The 17,225-nt window shown below is 51.5% G+C and overlaps 2 protein-coding genes across 6 annotated transcripts in view; one reads left to right on the forward strand and one right to left on the reverse strand.

Annotated features, from left to right (window-relative positions):
* LOC144889833 (uncharacterized) overlaps nt 1-17,225 on the forward strand; it is a 191,209-nt gene that overhangs the window by 134,622 nt on the left and 39,362 nt on the right. The window lies entirely within an intron of this gene.
* The window catches only part of COPA (coat protein complex I subunit alpha), a 123,734-nt gene that overhangs the window by 83,943 nt on the left and 22,566 nt on the right, over nt 1-17,225 (reverse strand). The gene's annotated exons all lie outside the window — the stretch shown is intronic.

Raw genomic sequence — 17,225 nt, forward strand, 5'->3', positions numbered from 1 at the left:
GGCCCTTCTCCTCCCTCGCTGTGAGCTTGAATTGGCTCCGGAACATCCACACCTTCAGTGCGTAGATGGCTTTGGACATCCACCTTGCGTGGTGCATGGGTCCGGGGGCTAGGAACCTTACTCCTCGTGGGGGGACCTGGCCGAGGAAGATCACAGTCAATTCCAGCAGCTCCCGGTAGTCGTCCCGAAGGCCCTTGTGGTTGATGAGGGTGCTCTGGAACCAGTCCTTGTCCACATGGTCCAGCAGAGGACGCACATGGGGGTGGGAATCACCGGACTCGAACTGACTCCGGTCACCAGTGACCTTGGAAACGCTTGAACATGAGCACTGTTGGACCTGACGTGGGGCCGATGACCGTCGTGAAAGCCGCAGCGAGGAGCAGCTCAAGGACATGATGGCGGCACGCGAAGTACAGGAGATCTTTCTTGAGCTGCTGTTCGATCAGGACACAAGCCCCGTTCTGCAGGCCAGTGTTGGAGTATGTCGTGTCAAACGACATCCCACCGATGCGCTCAGTAAAGTCCCAGTCTTCGAGTGCCCCGACAACTGCTTTGGCCATCTCAGAGCCCGTTCGGTTTGGCAGCTTGGGGACGTTGAGGAGCTGCACCGTTCCATTGCCTGAGACCAGAATGGGAAGTCGATCGACGGTCTCCTTGGTCGTAAGGTCTTGCATCATTTTCCCATCCCATTGAACAATGAGCGTGCAGCCCCCCCGTAGCTCCTTGAGTGCCACACGAGCATCCGTCCGGTGTTTCCGCCGATGCCGCCGGATTGAGCTGCGGTTGATGTTCATCTCAGAGAGGTCATGGCCGAACGAGTGGGCTGCCGCCGACAGGACATAGACTGCTCCCCGGTCGGTAATCCTGGTCCTGTCCAGAGCCGCTGCCACACTTGGCGTGATCACGTCTGTCATAGCCCTCCTGTGGCGCTTTGGAGGTCTCGCTTCTCCATCTCCGCTCCTGACTGGTCTCATCTGCAGAGGTGGACGACGATTCCAATTCCACTTGGATCATGGACGTGCTGGCTTCATCCTCCGCACGCTGCCTCTGTCGCTCCTGCTCCTCACGGCGTTGAGCGGCGCGGGCCTCCACGGCAGCTAACCGTCTGTCGACAGATCCCAGCTTTCCATGGCGACTGGGTTCGCGCTGAGCTAGCAGAAATGCCTTATCCTCCTCATTCGTGAGGACGTCCAGGGCATTGGCGGCGGCGACATCGAAGAGATTCTTTGTCCGCTTCTTGAAAGCTTCCTCACGCACCGCTTGAGCGCCAGCTCGCCCCTTGTTCCACTTGACGTTTCCAAACTCCTTATGGAGTTTTTCAATCTTTGCCAGGATGGTGCCCTGTCACTGTCGTGGGATCCTGGCCTTCAACCAGAGCTCAATGACAATTTTCATGACATCGTTGGCCGCCTCCCGCACAGACTTCCTGTCGACTTCGATTCGGTATATCAACAGTCCCAGCACTACTTCTTCCGAGGGTAGTTGAGACCCGACAATGATTCCCAACGGAGCAATCAAATAGCGACGGTTCGCTGCCGCCATGCTTGCTAGTACAGTAGTACAGTACTATTGCTTGATAGATTGATAGATTGATGACTCAACCTGAAAAAAAAAAAATTGTTTTACTATTGCTTTTACTATTGTTTTACAAGCAATAGTAGTACAGTACTATTGCTTGATAGATTGATGACTCAACCTGGAAAAAAAAAAATTGTTAGGGGGGCAGGGGGAAGAACGAGTAATACACATTACACAAACACACAGATCGACGTATCACATCAAAAGAGACGATTGGACATTACAGGAGCGTTTTAAAGTTCAGCACAGGTCGATACGTCGTCGTTCTAATGTCAGCCGCCCCGAGAAACTGAGGCTAAACTTCAAGGTCGATGAGGGAGGGGTAAATGTTGTTGGAATTTGAAATAAAAACACCAGAAGAGTTTTCGACTATTCCAACGAATTCCGGGGGGTGGAGCTTAAAATAAATGATTTCAAAAATGTACCCCCTAACGAATGACCACCCTAATATATATATATATATATATTGTTACGGACACGACTAAAGATGTTGTGATGGGCCGAGCGGAATGGCCGCCATGTTCGCAAAGTTTACCCGATTCCACCCGACGTTGACCAAATCGCGCTATGCTAAATCAATGAAGGAAAGGACACAACGACTGGGATAAATGAAACGACGCAAGGGGTACAGTTCTCAAGACCTCCGGAGGAGGATATAATTGGTGGGGGAGAAAAGGGGTAGATTACAAGGTATGAGGTAAAGCACAGAAGAGATAGGCACTTAGACACAATCTTATCTATCCCAGACAGACCACAGACAAACGGAACAAGACTGACTTACACAGGGATTGATGGCAGGGAAGGACAGGCAGTCGATAGCGCAAGGTGCACCTTGGCTCAGGGACAGGATACAGCTCAGTCCAGTCCAGAGATGCGGGGCGGTGTCACAGCGCTCGGAGGTGGCGTCCTTCTCTGTCCAAGCTGAGGGCGCATCTGACGTCACCTCCCTCTTCCTGCGCATGCCCAGCGGGGAGTGACACGCCCTCGGCTCGTTGGCTCCGCCCCAGATGGAATCGGTCCGCCGCTTCTATTGGGTGCGGGGGGTTAACGGGCTCCGCCCTTGACGAGGAGCTGACAGCGAGCCCCTACGTGGTAACCCCGTCGAGCACATGCTCGATGGCGGCTCGTTGGAAAGGCTTGGTGCCCTTTCAACACCCCCTACCAACCAAGCCGGAGTGAGGACGCACACTCCCCGCGCCGCCGCCGCTGTTGTTGTTGTTGTTGTACCATGAGGAAGAGCTGCGGGGAGGTATTGGGAGGTCCTTAACTTCCTAACGGTGCCATACAATCACATTCTGGTGCAACGAAGAGTCAGAATTAATGGAAACGAGTCCTTAACTGACATAGACTAAGAATAACTAGCAAGATGTCCTATAGTTGTCTACGTGAGATGCGGTGGACCTGGATGCGACATTTAATGGGGGAAATAGGGGAAGGTCGGGTCTACAGAGTGTTGTTTACAGGAAATGGGACTAGGGAATGGGGGATTGGGGATAGTTGGGAAGTATTGGGGAAATAGGGGAATATTTACAAGCGGATATGGATGGAGGCCAATCTCATATCCGCAACAATATATATATATATATACATACATATACATATATATATATATATATATATATACATACATATACATATATATATATACATATATATATATACATACATATACATATATATATATATACATATATATACATATACATATACATATATATATACATATATATACATATACATATACATATATATAATATATATATATACACACACACATATATATATATATACATATATGTATATATATATACATATATATATACATACATACATACATACATACATACATATATATATATATATATATATATATATATATATATATATATATAGTTGCGGTTTTGTAATAAAAGTTAATTTCCCCTCCTAGTTAGTTACACTGCAACATGTAGCCTCGCTTAAGCTCAGTTATTTCTTAGTAAATGTAAGCGTAGTCCTTTCCTGTGTTAGTTTTGCGTTGAGTAGGATAATGAAAATTAGGTGTCCTTATGGCGCTTTGGGTTGGCATTGGCGCCGAAATACCACGCGGCAGGTCTGAACAAGTCGACCAAGGCCCAAGGGAGGCGGAGGAGGAGCCATCGGTAAGCACGAGCCACCAATCAGGGCTCGAGGGGAGTGACTTACCACTGCGGCAAAAGGCGGGGTTTGGAACATTCGTGTCGGGCTGGGGCGGGGCGATATAACCCTGCTCAGAGCCCCCCACCTCGGTTGAGATGAGAGAAGGTGAGAGTTGAGTCAGTTCGGGGTTTTGAGATCAGTTGGAATGCAGTTGGAGTTCGGAGTTGAGAACACGCGTGAGATTGCGTTGTGTCGAGTCATATCGTACGAACTGAATAACTCCGTTGTACACGAACTTGCCCTGCTCCCCGCGCTCCGCGCAGTATTAATCGCACTATAAAGAGCGACCCGCGCCGGGCCACAGACGCGTGATTTCCCTTCTGCCTGCCTTTGCCTGTTACGTGCCACGAGGATTTTCCCTCCTGCCTGCCTTCGCCGGGATACGTGCTGTGACCGCCAGAGGGCCACGCCGGGTGAGCTGTTCCTGGTTCCTCATCAATCAGGAGCGTTCGGCGCGCGAACATTCTTCCTCCATCTCCCTGTGTGTGTAAGTGGGCCCATTGTCTGGGGCTAAGTATAAGCCTGTTTAAGTTCTACCCTGTGTCCCTTTCCTTTCCTTCAAATTCCTGTAAATAGTGTAAATAAATCTGTTATTTCTTCTGATTCGACCATTTTGTCATTTCCATCATTAGTCTCGCATGGTACGATTAGATCCCTCTGATCGGGTTCTATAGAAAGGTAACAGCACGAGTCACGTGGTACGCATTCCGCTCGGGTGTACTCAATCACGCGTGGTTCGTGCGAAACTCGATCCCCGCTTCCGCTGCGGTGTGGGTACTCAAGGTACGTGTGAAATTGTCCCGAAACCCTTTTCCACATCTGCCCGGAAGTGGCGACTCGGTCTCGCGGTTTCGAAGACCCAGAGGGAAAAAGGGGCTTAATCTCCCCTTTGTAACAGGAACGGGCTTCGAAGAACCGCAACAATTTGGTGTCATGAGTGGGATTTGAACGCTGAAAAAAATTTTGGACACCAAATTGTACATATTGGCTGCAAAAATTTGGTAGTCAGGAGTGGGATTTGAACCCTAAAAAAAATTTTGGACACCAAATTGTACATATTGGCTGCAACAATTTGGTGTCGGTGGAGTGGGATTTGAACCCTAAAAAATTTTTGGGGACGAATTGGCTCCAAATTACGAGCGAACGAAATATAGTTCTTTTAAAATCCAAATTGTATTCGTACCATGGCTGGCCAAGGCGGTCGAATGCCGGTGGGGGTAGAAGAGGAAGAAGTGATAACCCAGGACCTGCAGGGACAGTTGGTAGTGGAGGAAGCCGAAGAGGGGGTGGTAGTTGGCGAAGAAAATGGCGGCACCTCGCACGTGGCGGCGAGAGCCGAGCCTGCGGTGCCAGCGGGTTTGGACCTGCACTTACTCGTAACTCAACTACGAGCATCCATGGAAATGCTGGGTGGCCGAATGAAAAATGGGTGACAAATCCACCAGGGACATGAAAGAAATGAGGGACGAAGCAAGGTGTAACAAGGGCGAATTGAAAGAAACAATGGACGCCCAAAGTGACAAATCTACCCGGGAATTGGAAAAAATGATGGCAGAGTCAAAGAGGGACATGAAAAAGACGGGGGAGGACATTAGGCGCAGGTTGAGCGAGGAGGTCGCAGTGGTACACGACGGGGTGAAGCAGGGTGAGGAACGCGTGGGGAGCGAGCTTGAGCAAAGGGCAGCCTAGTTGACCGGGGCTATGAGGGTCGCGACGCGAGAGGAGGTGGTAGAAAAACCGACGATCGTCGAATTGGACAAAGAAATTTCGGGGGCGCCGGCGAGGGTTGAATCGGAAAAACAAATTTTATGGGCACCGACGATTGTCGAGGTAGAAAAAGAAATAATTGGAATTAAAGAAATAATTGGGGCCGAAGAGACGGTAGAAACGGGGAGCAAATCGCGGGAGAAGGAAATGGAATCTGCGCAAAGTCTGTATTTGCACCGTGATGCCGGGCTTGCTAACTCAATGGAAAGTTTGCAGGTGCAGCCGGGCGGGGAAGGAGGACCCCGAGGTGAGTGGAAAAACGACACGAATGTGTTTGGCGCGAACGGGTTTTTGGCGCGCTTGGGAGCAAGGCGAGACCCGGGCGTTCGCGGAAGGTCCATTGTGCGGTGTACGAGTGTGTTACGAAGTACGGGAGAGTGTGCGCGCCAGGGCGTGTGATGATTGAGTGTGCGAAGGAGGAGTGCACACCCAAGAGTGTGGAAAAAGAGTGTGCCATGGCCGAGGAGTGTGAGCGAGAATGCACAACGGAGTGTGTGGAGGGTGCGTGTGCGCCTGGTTGTGCGGTAAAGGAGTGCGTGGAGGAAAGGTGTGCACGAGAAGGCACACCGGACTGTGTGCAAGAAAAGTGTGCGCCTATGTGTGCAGGTACGAGTACGGAGCGTGAGGGAGAATGCACACCAGAGAATGTGGAAGGAGAGTGTGCAGTAACGGAGTGTGTGAGAGGCGCGTGGGCGCCTGGGTGTGCGAGTGCGGAGTGGGTCGCAGGTGGCGAGGACGCGGCTCAAGCATCGACACATACCAGTGTAGCGCCTAGCGGGACGGGTAGCAGACGCGAGCCCCCGGTGAGTTGTGTGCAGCGGGGACCGGCTGGGATCGGTGCCGCGTCGGTCTCCCAAAGACCTGCGTGCGCGATACGTTCCGGCCCCCGCACTGTATGGTTGGTGCCGTGCCGTGGCGGCAAAGGCAATCGGCGAGGTTCAAGGGGAGGTAGGAGTTTACGGAGCCGCGCACCCTACCGGGTGCGGTGCTCCGACCATGGCCGGTTGGGTCACCGTGCGTGGGACCACGAGGCCCCGCGCAGGGATGGAGCCCGGCACCTCGGCCTGTCCATACCTCCTCCCTTGGATCGTAAATGCCGGACGGACACCCCATACAGGTGACCAACCACCCGAATGGATCGCTCGGCCCTTCGAGGTCGGGCCGTGACAAGATACTTCCACACGGAGAGGCTCAAATGTAGCGGATTGTGGAGAGTAGTGTACCCCACGTGGGGCAATGGTGGTGTCACCATTCCTCACATACAGGGCCCATGAGCATTAGTTTAGCAGGATGGCAGTGACAGGCACATGGAGGTGCCAGCAATGGTTACCTCCATGGGGCACCAAAGCTAGCCGAGGGAGGGCTAGGATAATGTTAGGGATCTAGCAGACCTTAGAGACCAAGAATTAAGTAGTGACACCTGTACTGTAGAGGGGACGTAGGTAGCTTAGATTGTTGATAATGAAACAGGGTGTGCATAATGTAAAGGGACGACGGGGAAGCACGAGTATTAGGGGAAGTAGTTAGATAGATGATGCTGTGTGTGTGAGGAATTGTGTGTTGAGACAAATGGAATTGTGTTGAGGTGTATGGAAAAAGGTGTGTGAGCACAAAAGGTGTACGAGATAAATGGTGTGCGAGATGAGTGGTGCGGAGTGCATGGTGCGAAGGAGTGAATGGGGGGAAGTAGAACCCATTCGCGAAAGCCCAGGGGGTGGGGAGGGGGGGTAGTGTAAAGCCAGGTAGAGGGCGTAGGTAAATTTGTATGGATATTGACACCTGTGGTGCGGGTAGTGGAAACGAAGTGTTTTGTTGGGTGCATGAGTATGTGGTATGGCTGGGCGTGTGGCTTAATTGGTGCGTATGGTTATTGGGGCACTCTGCCACTGGTAGTTTGTCGGCCAGGTGAGGCCGCAGGTAGGCTCTGGGAGCCGGTCAGGTTAGAGATGAGTGGGGCCTGAGGATCCCAGGAGAGGACCCGGGTTGCCTGATGCCAAGGTGGGCACAGAGGGGGTAAGCGCCAGGAAGGGCCTTCCCCAGTTAGGGTAGTTGTGAGTTGATGAGTGGGGCCCGAGGATCCCAGGAGAGGACCCCGGGTTGCCCGATGCCAAGGTGGGCACAGAGGGGGCAAGAGCCAGGGAGGGCCTTCCCCTATTAGGTAGTCGCAGGAGCAGGTAAGCTCGGGTGGCGGCTTCAGTGGCGGAGGTGCGCATGTAGGTAGACCTGCTGGTAGGGCCACACGACCCAGCCCCAAAATTGTGCAAGGGCACAGAGTGAAAATTTTTGGGAGTGAGACCCAAATTCAGATGGCACCACAGAGTGGGGAATGGGAATTCGGGTTCTTAGAACCACATAGTTTAAAGAGGCCGATTGGCAGGGTACGACCCCGGGTAGGTTAAAAGTAAATGTCAGTAGTGTAGTTAGGATAAGAAATCCCTTTGCACCATCCACAGCCAATCACCGAGGAGGACGAGCTCTGCACCAGGGCTTTGTAAACTGTTGAGTAGTGAGACGCATCATGACGTAATGGGACATTGTGTTTGTTCCATTCCTTCCTTACTGGGAGGGATTGGGAGACGAATTTGGAATAGAGGGGGATATGGAAGACAAGACGTAGAGACGGATTGTAAATACAAGGAGGGCTAGGGTAGTGTAGCCGACGGTGGGGGGGGGGGGGGGGGGGGTACGGACGGATAGGGAAGAGCCTGCTCTGCTCGCTCTTCCGCGTCCCTCGCACCGCATTACCTTATGTTCTATGTGCCACTGTGTGCTTTCCGCTTTGCTTGTTGTGCCTTGTCTCTCCCCCCACCCCAGGACCATTTTGGAGGTGGAAATGTGCAGCACCATCGACCAGTGCAGCATCCCTTCTGCACCTTGCTACATCTGTGCAGCCGAACTGCGCAGCACTTTGCTGCCATATCCTTTTGCTGTAACCTTGTTGCACCTGGGCAGCACTTTGCTGCCAAACCCTTTGCTGCACCTTATTACACTCATGGACCACAAGCCTTGTGGCCTTGCACCTCTGCTGTGCAGCATTTAGCTGCAAAATCATCTTGTACTTTCAGACCACTTGTTGAGTGGCATTAATGCCATGCAGTCGGACCACATGGGAGTGGCACTGCCTGGCAAGAAAAAAAAAAAATTAAAGCATTTTTGTGCATTTCATTATGGTGTGCTAGGCATAATAAGATGTGTAGGTTTAGATAGCCCTGAAGTTTAAAATGGCCTGTATGCCGGTCCAGGGGCTAGCCGGTTTGACATATGCACACAGAAGAAGCAAGACGCAATATGCAAGAAGCAAGCAACAAGTGTCATGATTTTGAGTGTGTCTTTGCTGTGCTTTAACTCCCCTCCAATCTTCTCTTCCAAAAAGGACAGGTCCTGTGTCATAGAATTGTAAATAAAATTAAGTTTTGTGCTTGTAAATATAAGAATGCTGTCCACCGGCTATGTGTTTAGCCGGAAATTCCGGAAATACTCGGGTAGCTGTGGGCGTGAATCTGTTATGAAGCTGCTCAACGCAATAGGAGGGACATATCTAGTTTTAAAACTGTCGCACACACGGGTCAGAGTAAATGCTAGGGGTAACCACACCTATGTGTCACATGGAAGAGTAAGGTTAGTTTTGCATGTCATTCTCTACCGGTCGTTCCATTGGTGGTTCTGACTCTGGAATGAGTCTGACGAGGGAGGGGTGTCGTGTTGCGGTTTTGTTATAAAGGTTAATTTCCCCTCATAGTTAGTTACACTACAACATGTAGCCTCGCTTAAGCTCAGTTATTTCTTAGTAAATGTAAGCGTAGTCCTTTCCTGTGTTAGTTTTGCGTTGAGTAGGATAATGAAAATTAGGTGTCCTTATTGCGCTTTGGGTTGGCATTGGCACCGAAATACCACGCGGCAGGCCTGAACAAGTCGACCAAGGCCGAAGGAAGGCGGAGGAGGAGCCATCGGTAAGCGCGAGCCGCCAATCAGGGCTCGAGGGGAGTGACTTACAACTGCGGCAAAAGGCGGGGTTTGGAACATTCGAGTCGGGCTGGGGCGGGGCGATATTTATCCCTGCTCAGAGCCCCGCACCTCAGTTGAGATGAGAGAAGTTGAGAGTTGAGTCAGTTCGGGGTTTTGAGATCAGTTGGAGTGCAGTTGGAGTTCGGAGTTGAGAACGCGCGCGCGAGTCATATCGTACGAACTGAATAACTCCGTTGTACACGAACTTGCCCTGCTCCGCGCAGTATTAATCGTGCTGTACAGACGCGCGATTTCCCTCCTGCCTGCTTTTGCCTGTTCCGCGCCACGAGGATTTTCCCTCCTGCCTGCCTTCGCCAGGATACGTGCTGTGACCGCCAGAGGGCCACGCCGGGTGAGCTGTTCCTGGAGCGACCGAAGCAGGCACGTTCGGCGCGCGAACATTCTTCCTCCATCTCCCTGTGTGTGTAAGTGGCCCATTGTCTGGGGATAAGTATAAGCCTGTTTAAGTTCTGCCCTGTGTCCCTTTCCTTTCCTTCAAATTCCTGTAAATAGTGTAAATAAATCTGTTATTTCTTCTGATTCGACCATTTTGTCATTTCCATCATTGGTCTCGCATGGTACGATTAGATCGCTCTGATCGGGTTCTATAGAAAGGTAACAGCACGAATCACGTGGTACGCATTCCGCTTGGGTGTACTCAATCACGCGTGGTTCGTGCGAGACACGATCCCCGCTTCCGCTGCGGCGTGGGTTCTCAAGGTACGTGTGAAATTGTCCCGAAACCCTTTTCCACGTCTGCCCGGAAGTGGTGACTGGGTCTCGCGGTTTCGAAGACCCAGAGGGAAAAAGGGGCTTAATCTCCCCTTTGTAACGGGAATGGGCTTCGAAGAACCGCAACAATATATATATATATATACAGTGCATTCAGAAAGTATTCAGACCCCCTCACTTTTTTCACATTTTGTTATGTTGCAGCCTCATGCTGAAATCGTTTAGGCTGGTAGGCCTCTGCAAAAGGCCTCTGCAAAAGGTAGGCCTTTCGCTCAACATGCTGAAAGCCTTTCCTCAGTGAAAGACACATGAAAGCCGCTTGGGGTTTGCAAAAAAGCACCAAAAGGACTCTCAGACTGTGAGAAACAAGCTTCTGTGGTCGGATGAAACCAAGATTGAACTGTTTGGCTTCCGTCTGGCCACTCTGCCATAAAGCCCAGATAGGTGGAGTGTTGGAGTGATGGTTGTCCTTCTGGAAGTTTCTCCCATCTCCACACAGGATCTCTGGAGCTCAGCCAGAGTGACCATCGGGTTATTGGTCACCTCTCTTACCAAGGCCCTTCTCCCCCGATTGCTCAGTTTGGCTGGGCGGCCAGCTCTAGGAAGAGTCCTGGTTGTTCCAAACTTCTTCCATTTAAGAATTATGGAGGCCACTGTACTCTTGGGAACCTTCAATGCAGCAGAAAGTTTTTTGTGGGCTTCCCCAGATCTGTGCCTCGACACAATCCTGTCTCTGAGCTCTGCAGGTAGTTCCTTCGACCTCATGGCTTAATATTTACTCCAATATGCATCGTCAGCTGTGAGACCTCATATAGACAGGTGTGTGCCTTTCCAAATCATATCCAATCAATTGAATTTACCACAGGTGGACTCCAATCAAGGTGTAGAAACATCTCAAAGATGATCAAGAGAAATGGGAGACACCTGAGCTAAATTTCAAGTGTCATAGCAAAGGTTGATGTTATTTAGCCTGGTGTTGGCCTAGCTGTTAGGGTGCCAGCTTGGGATCCTAGGATCCTGGGTTCGAATCCCGGTCGATCACTGAATTAACGCCAGGGGGGTTGACTCAGCCTGTCATCCTTCCGAGGTCGGCAAATTGAGTACCAGTTCACTGGTAATTCCTTGTGTGTCGCAAGAGGCGACTAACAGGGTTGGCGGCAGGAAGGGCATCCGGACGTAAAACATTGCTTCAAAAAAGGGGACCACGGTGCCCGAAAAAAGGCCAACCCCTGCTCTGCGGGGAAAAATGGCCTCGAAAGGTGGTTCATAGCAAAGGGTATGAATACTTATGTGAATGTGATATTTCAGTTTTTTTTAAAAATAAATTTGCAAAACTTTCTAAAATCCTGTTTTCTCTTTGTCATTATGGTGTATTGAGTGTAGATGTATGAGGGAAAAAATGAATTTAAACGATTTCATCATAAGGCTGCAACATAAAATGTGAAAAAAGTGAAGGGGTCTGAATACTTTCTGAATGCACTGTATATATTGTTATGAATTTGGTAATGCAACATCTAGAGCTAGGTAGATCTGAATAGGTAGGTATTCGGCTGTCGTGACAGGGACTCTACATGTAATAAGTTATTGATGTTCAGGCGGTTGTCGGGGTAAGATGTATGAGTGTGGATCTACCTGGAGATTCGAGTGTTAAATAGTGAGGGGTTAAAGGTAACGCCCCTGTGAGTATCACCTAGTAATCAAACCTTTGTCCTTTATGGCACTGCAAACCACATAAACATTAGTTAGGTCCTTAGCGCAACATTAAATAATCCCCTTTCCCTGACAAGGACTTCGTATTAAATTGACAGGAAACCAGGTCAAAAACACCGCCATGATTGGCCGCCACCGTGTACACCTCCAAAGGCCTACAAACCTGGCCGGCACGTGTTATGCCAGGACCGCAGGGTCGCGTAACGGGGGAGATGTCAGGAGTCGCGGGAGGCTTTGATTGGCTGAGGAGTGCGCAATGTGACGTCATCGGCCACCAATATAGGCGACGGTCGGACGCCATTTGAGGAGTTCGCCAGTTGAGTGGAGTTGTTGAGTCTCTCTGAGCAGACGCGGGCAGTTGAGTTGAGTCTCTCTGAGTTCGCCAGTTGAGTGGAGTTGTTGAGTCTCTCTGAGCAGACGCGGGCAGTTGAGTTGAGTCTCTCTGAGTTCGCCAGTTGAGTGGAGTTGAGCGGTGGTGGAGAGTTGGAGAGGACACGCCATTCCAGTCGCAGTTCGAGTGCAGTTCGGGTTGTGGGGAGTCGCAGGAGACACACGAGAGCACACCCAGTTGGGACTGAGCAGTTCGTTGGCACTTGGCTGCCAGCACTCCCGCGTCGAGTCGAGTGGAGTTGAAAGGAGTCCTTCCTGTCCCTGGTCAAGTGGAGCCGCTGGCCTGCGTCGGACGCGTGGTGCTTGGAGCGGGGGGGGGCCTCGTGGTGTGCGATCGGGCCGGAGGGAGCGGTGCTGGACACCAACAATACAAGACGACAAAGACAGATAAGCCCGATCTCCGCGTATATTTTGAACGACGGGACGTGTTATTTTCGTGATTAATCTCCCTCGTTTGTGTTTGCTGTCAGTCGTGTGGGGACGTCCCGATTTAGGTTTATTAGAATTATTAGATTTACCGGCGGGCTTTTTCACTGGCTTTACTTTTCCTAATAAACCCTTATATTACTTTTTGTACATAATATCTGAACGCAGTTTTCGTGGGTGTTTGATTTTAATAGATAAGGTTGCGGAGCCTTCGCTGCGCCCCGCCATTCCGCGCGTTGGTGTTGAACTTGAGTCCGCCATTGAGTGTTCGCCTCGGGAGTTAAAGTCTCGCAAATCGGTCATCCGTGTTACCCTACGGTGTTCACCAAGGGTAGTCACGCGACAAGTGGTGTCAGGAGTGTAGGATTTGAACCCGTCGGACAAATTTTTTTGTCCGCGGCGAGACATCGACACGGTCGGGCGTACATTGCGTCCGACGTTCGAACGCAAAATTTGTATAGGCGAGGCGGAGAAATTTAATAATCAATTGGGCATACGGAGCGCGATATCGCGTCTCCGTCAAATTTAAATTGTGTTACTGGAATTATTAAAATAAATACGCGCGCGGGAAACAATCTTCCGGAAAGCGGATGTCGGAAATTGACGAGATGGAAGTACGCAGCGAGGCCTCCGTCAGCGTCGGGAGTGAGCCGGAAATGGGGGATAAGGAGGATAGCGTTGGAACTTTCCCCGCCGCTGGGACGGCCCCGATAGATCTCCAGACCATAGTAAATTTAATAAATGCTCAGAGTATTAAAATTGATGGGCTGGAAAACAAAATGGGAAAGCAGATGGGAGACATGAATGCACAGAGTGAGCGAGCCAGTCGGGAATTGAATGACAAAATTGAAGGAATGGAAAGAAAAATGGAGTCCCAGGGGAAGGAATGGAGGAATGAAATAAAGGAAAGGAATGAACAATTGGAAGGAAAAATTGGGGAAATGGCACAGCAGCTGGGGGAACGAATTGATGGCATAGAAGGGAGAGTGCAAAACCAAATTACGGACAGACTGGGGAAATTTGAGGGTAAAGTAGAAACTCAAATGGGGGAGATGGAAAAAGCCATAGGGGTGGAAATTGAATTGAAACGGGAAGAATTAATGTCAAAAATAGAGGAGGGCGTGACGCAGGCTGTCCAAATGGGGGAAAAGTTGGAGGGTCAGATTGGTGCCACAAATGCTCGAATTGATAAAGCAAATGGGGACCTGGAAGGCTATCGGGGCCGGGTGGATGCCAGAATGCTACAGCAGAGTGAGGAATGGGGACTGCTCAACCGACAGGGGGGCAAATTGGCCGAGGAGGTGAGGGGGTTGGAAACCCGCATAAAAGAGCAGGAGCAAGGGTTAATTGAGAAAGGCCTGTGGGGGCCACTAATGGATAATGAAAGGGTGAGTGATTTTATGCAGGAGCGACTGGAGATCTGGGACAATACCATCAAGAAGGAGGTTGGTCGGGTTCAAGAGAGCCTGAAGGAAGAGGTGAGTAGGTCGGTTAAACATTTTCAGGACCAGATTAAGGTGACCCAGGAGACCCTCACCACGAGCCACATTTGGACACCAGAGGCTCCGAAACGGAATACCCAGTTGGGGGGGTGTTTTGGCCCCGGACTGGATTTGGACAGAGAGGAATCGGGGAATAGAGTCTCTGGAAAAACAATCCCCCTCGTACATTTTGACGGATCAGGGAGCCTCGAGGCTTTCCTGACACAATTTGAGTGCGTGTCTCAGCTCAATGGTTGGGGAGAGCGGGAGCGCATGGGGAATCTGGTGGCGACACTGCGTGGGTCAGCCGCCGACGTGTTGAACGTAGTCCCAGAGGGAATATTGACCAGCAAGGCCATTTGTGAGGCCTTGAATAACAGGTACGGGACAGGCGCAAGGTGCGACCTGGTCAGGGCACAGCTGCTGCATCGCAGGCAAAAGCCTAATGAGACGTTGCAGGAGCTGGCCCAGGATATATACCAGTCTGTGAGGATAGCATACAGGGACCTACCAGCACAGGCGTGGGACAAGCTGGCGATAGAAAAATTTATGGCGGCTCTCCCTGATCCTGAGGTCCGGACGTTGGTGGAGTTACAGGACCCACCCACGGTGCACCGGGCAGCGGAATGCGCGGCGAGACTGACCTTTTTGAGAAGGTCGAACCGCGCATCGGAGAGGGCACCTGTGACGGTACGGCAGACCGAGGTGCGGGATCGGGAAAAGCCAGAGGATGACATCGGGCGAATGTTAAGGGGAATCAGCCGCCAGCTGACAAATTTGATGGGGGGACAAATTGCAGGGAGCGAGTCACGACAGGGTGGTCCAGGTTGGCCATCAGGACGGCCTGATTTTTATCGGGCTGGGCCGGGAGAAAGGGGGGCTCCACCTGGCTACCAGAGGGGTCCGTTCTTGGGGACTTGTTTTAGATGTGGGAGAAGAGGGCACAGTCAGAGGAATTGTCGGCAACCATATGGGCCCCCACCTCCTGACAGGCTTCGCAGTCCAGAAAGGAGGGGGCCCCCAGTAGGTCCACAGATGCCAGACAGAGGACCACCACCTCCGCCTGGGCCAATAGAGGTAGAGTGTGCGGGAAACTAGAACGAGCCGAGCATATGGGCCATGCTCGGCTGGCATGTGTATGGCAAAGCATCCTTCTTTGGTGAGGTTAGTAAAAGGTGACAAATGGTTGGCATGGGTAATCTGTGGGTTAGATGCAAATTTAAGGGTGGATTTTGAAATGTCATGGTGGACACTGTACAGTGACGCCATTATTGATCCGGGTGTGTAGACCAAAGTGTTGGAGGCTGTGATGAAATTAATAGGGTAGCAAGACAGCTTTCAACTGGTTGCGGGGGCAACTGTGCTGATATTTGGGACGCGGGATGATGGGGATGTAGTTGTGTAGCCTGAGGGTCAACGTGGTGCTGTGCGTGTCCGAGGTGTGTGGACCATGTCTTCTGGGTGAGTCTCCTGGTGGAGCATGGCTGTTGACTGGACCTTGGTGTGGTCAAGTGTGGGTGAGCACTGGGGGGGCTGCAGTTCTGTAGTCGGACTGGGGGATGATGGGGAGGTGCAGGGGACGTGGCTGTAGGGATGCCACGCACTGCGACCGTGCCCCCCAGGGCCGAGGTTGTGTGTGCGGTAGTGTGTGTTGTGGCAGCAAGTGCTCACCACATTGGCCAGCTGGGGCTGCTGCAGCTGTGTTCCTCGCAGGGGGGCCGAAGGATGGATGGTGGGTCGCACCCTTATGGACACTCATGGGCCATGTTGGCGTTTTGACTGCTCACCTTGTCCCGGTGACCCTTGCACGGTAGAGGTGCAGAGCTGTCGTGGCCATAGGTAGTTGTGTAGTGATGATCACCGTTGGATGCGGATCCACATACCTGCCAGTGTAGTGGGGACAAAAGAAAATTTGGAAGGATTTGGTAGGCCCAATGTGAAATTTTGGGATTGTGAAGGGTGGATGACGCTCTTGGACCTGACCAACCTGCAACTACCTGCACTTGAGGTGAGTGTTTTGAGGAGTACTGTCCCAGGCTTCAGGATTTGCTTTGGGAAATTGGGGACATGTAATTTGGAGTTGGGAGGCGGGTGAGAGTGATGACATGGCCGGTGAGGGGATGGAATGGGAGCCACAGTGTCTTGTGGGTGGCGTATGTTTTTGTATTGTGGTTAGGTGTTTTGATGTGGTCGTGAGAGTGGAACCTGGAGAGTGTGTGATGATTATTGGAGATAATGAGGGGCGATAAATTGTGCTTTTTGGAAATGTGCTAATGGAAATGTGTAAGGATTCAATGATTCGAACTGTGAATGGGATTTCACATTGGCAGGCCATGGCAAGCCTTGTAACACCTTTTACACCATCTATGGAATTGTACTGAATTGTGCTGAGTTGTGTGGAGAATTGAATGGCAGCGGGGGAGGAAGTGTGTTTTGGGGACCATGGGTGGGGAAGGTGTGTGTGTCCGCAGGTACAGAGCAAGCTCTGAGGAGCGATGCCTGCGGGCCCCCCTCTGCGGCAATTACCCCTGGCAGCCGGTGGTAACTGGAAATTGGAGCTCGTCGGTGGAGGGTCTGGTTGGGCGCCGCGGGGTGAGGAAGTCCCCCGGTGACCCGTGTTGCTGCGCGAAAGCAGGAGGCAAAGGAGCCTGGTGTGTGTGGAGACCCTCACCGGCGAGGTAACGGCGGAAAGGGGCTGTTGGGCTGTCACGGGGCCAAGAGGTAAAGGGGGGGGGGGGGGCAATGAATTTGTAAGTCGGTTGACTTGTTTTTGGGACTGCGGGCACCACAGCCTGATGCGCCCCCACCATCTTTTTGTGCGGTACCTCCCCGCTGCCTAGTTGAGGAATGCACACACACGTGAATGACATCAATGCCATGGTCCTGCAGGGGGTGTATTGGGAATAAGTGCTTTGTTGATTTTTGCAATGCCTTGATGACCTATGGAATGAGAATGAG

The sequence above is a fragment of the Myxine glutinosa genome, chromosome 1 (genome assembly GCF_964187855.1).
Source record: "Myxine glutinosa chromosome 1, kmMyxGlut1.1, whole genome shotgun sequence".
Taxonomy (NCBI): Eukaryota; Metazoa; Chordata; class Myxini; order Myxiniformes; family Myxinidae; genus Myxine; species Myxine glutinosa.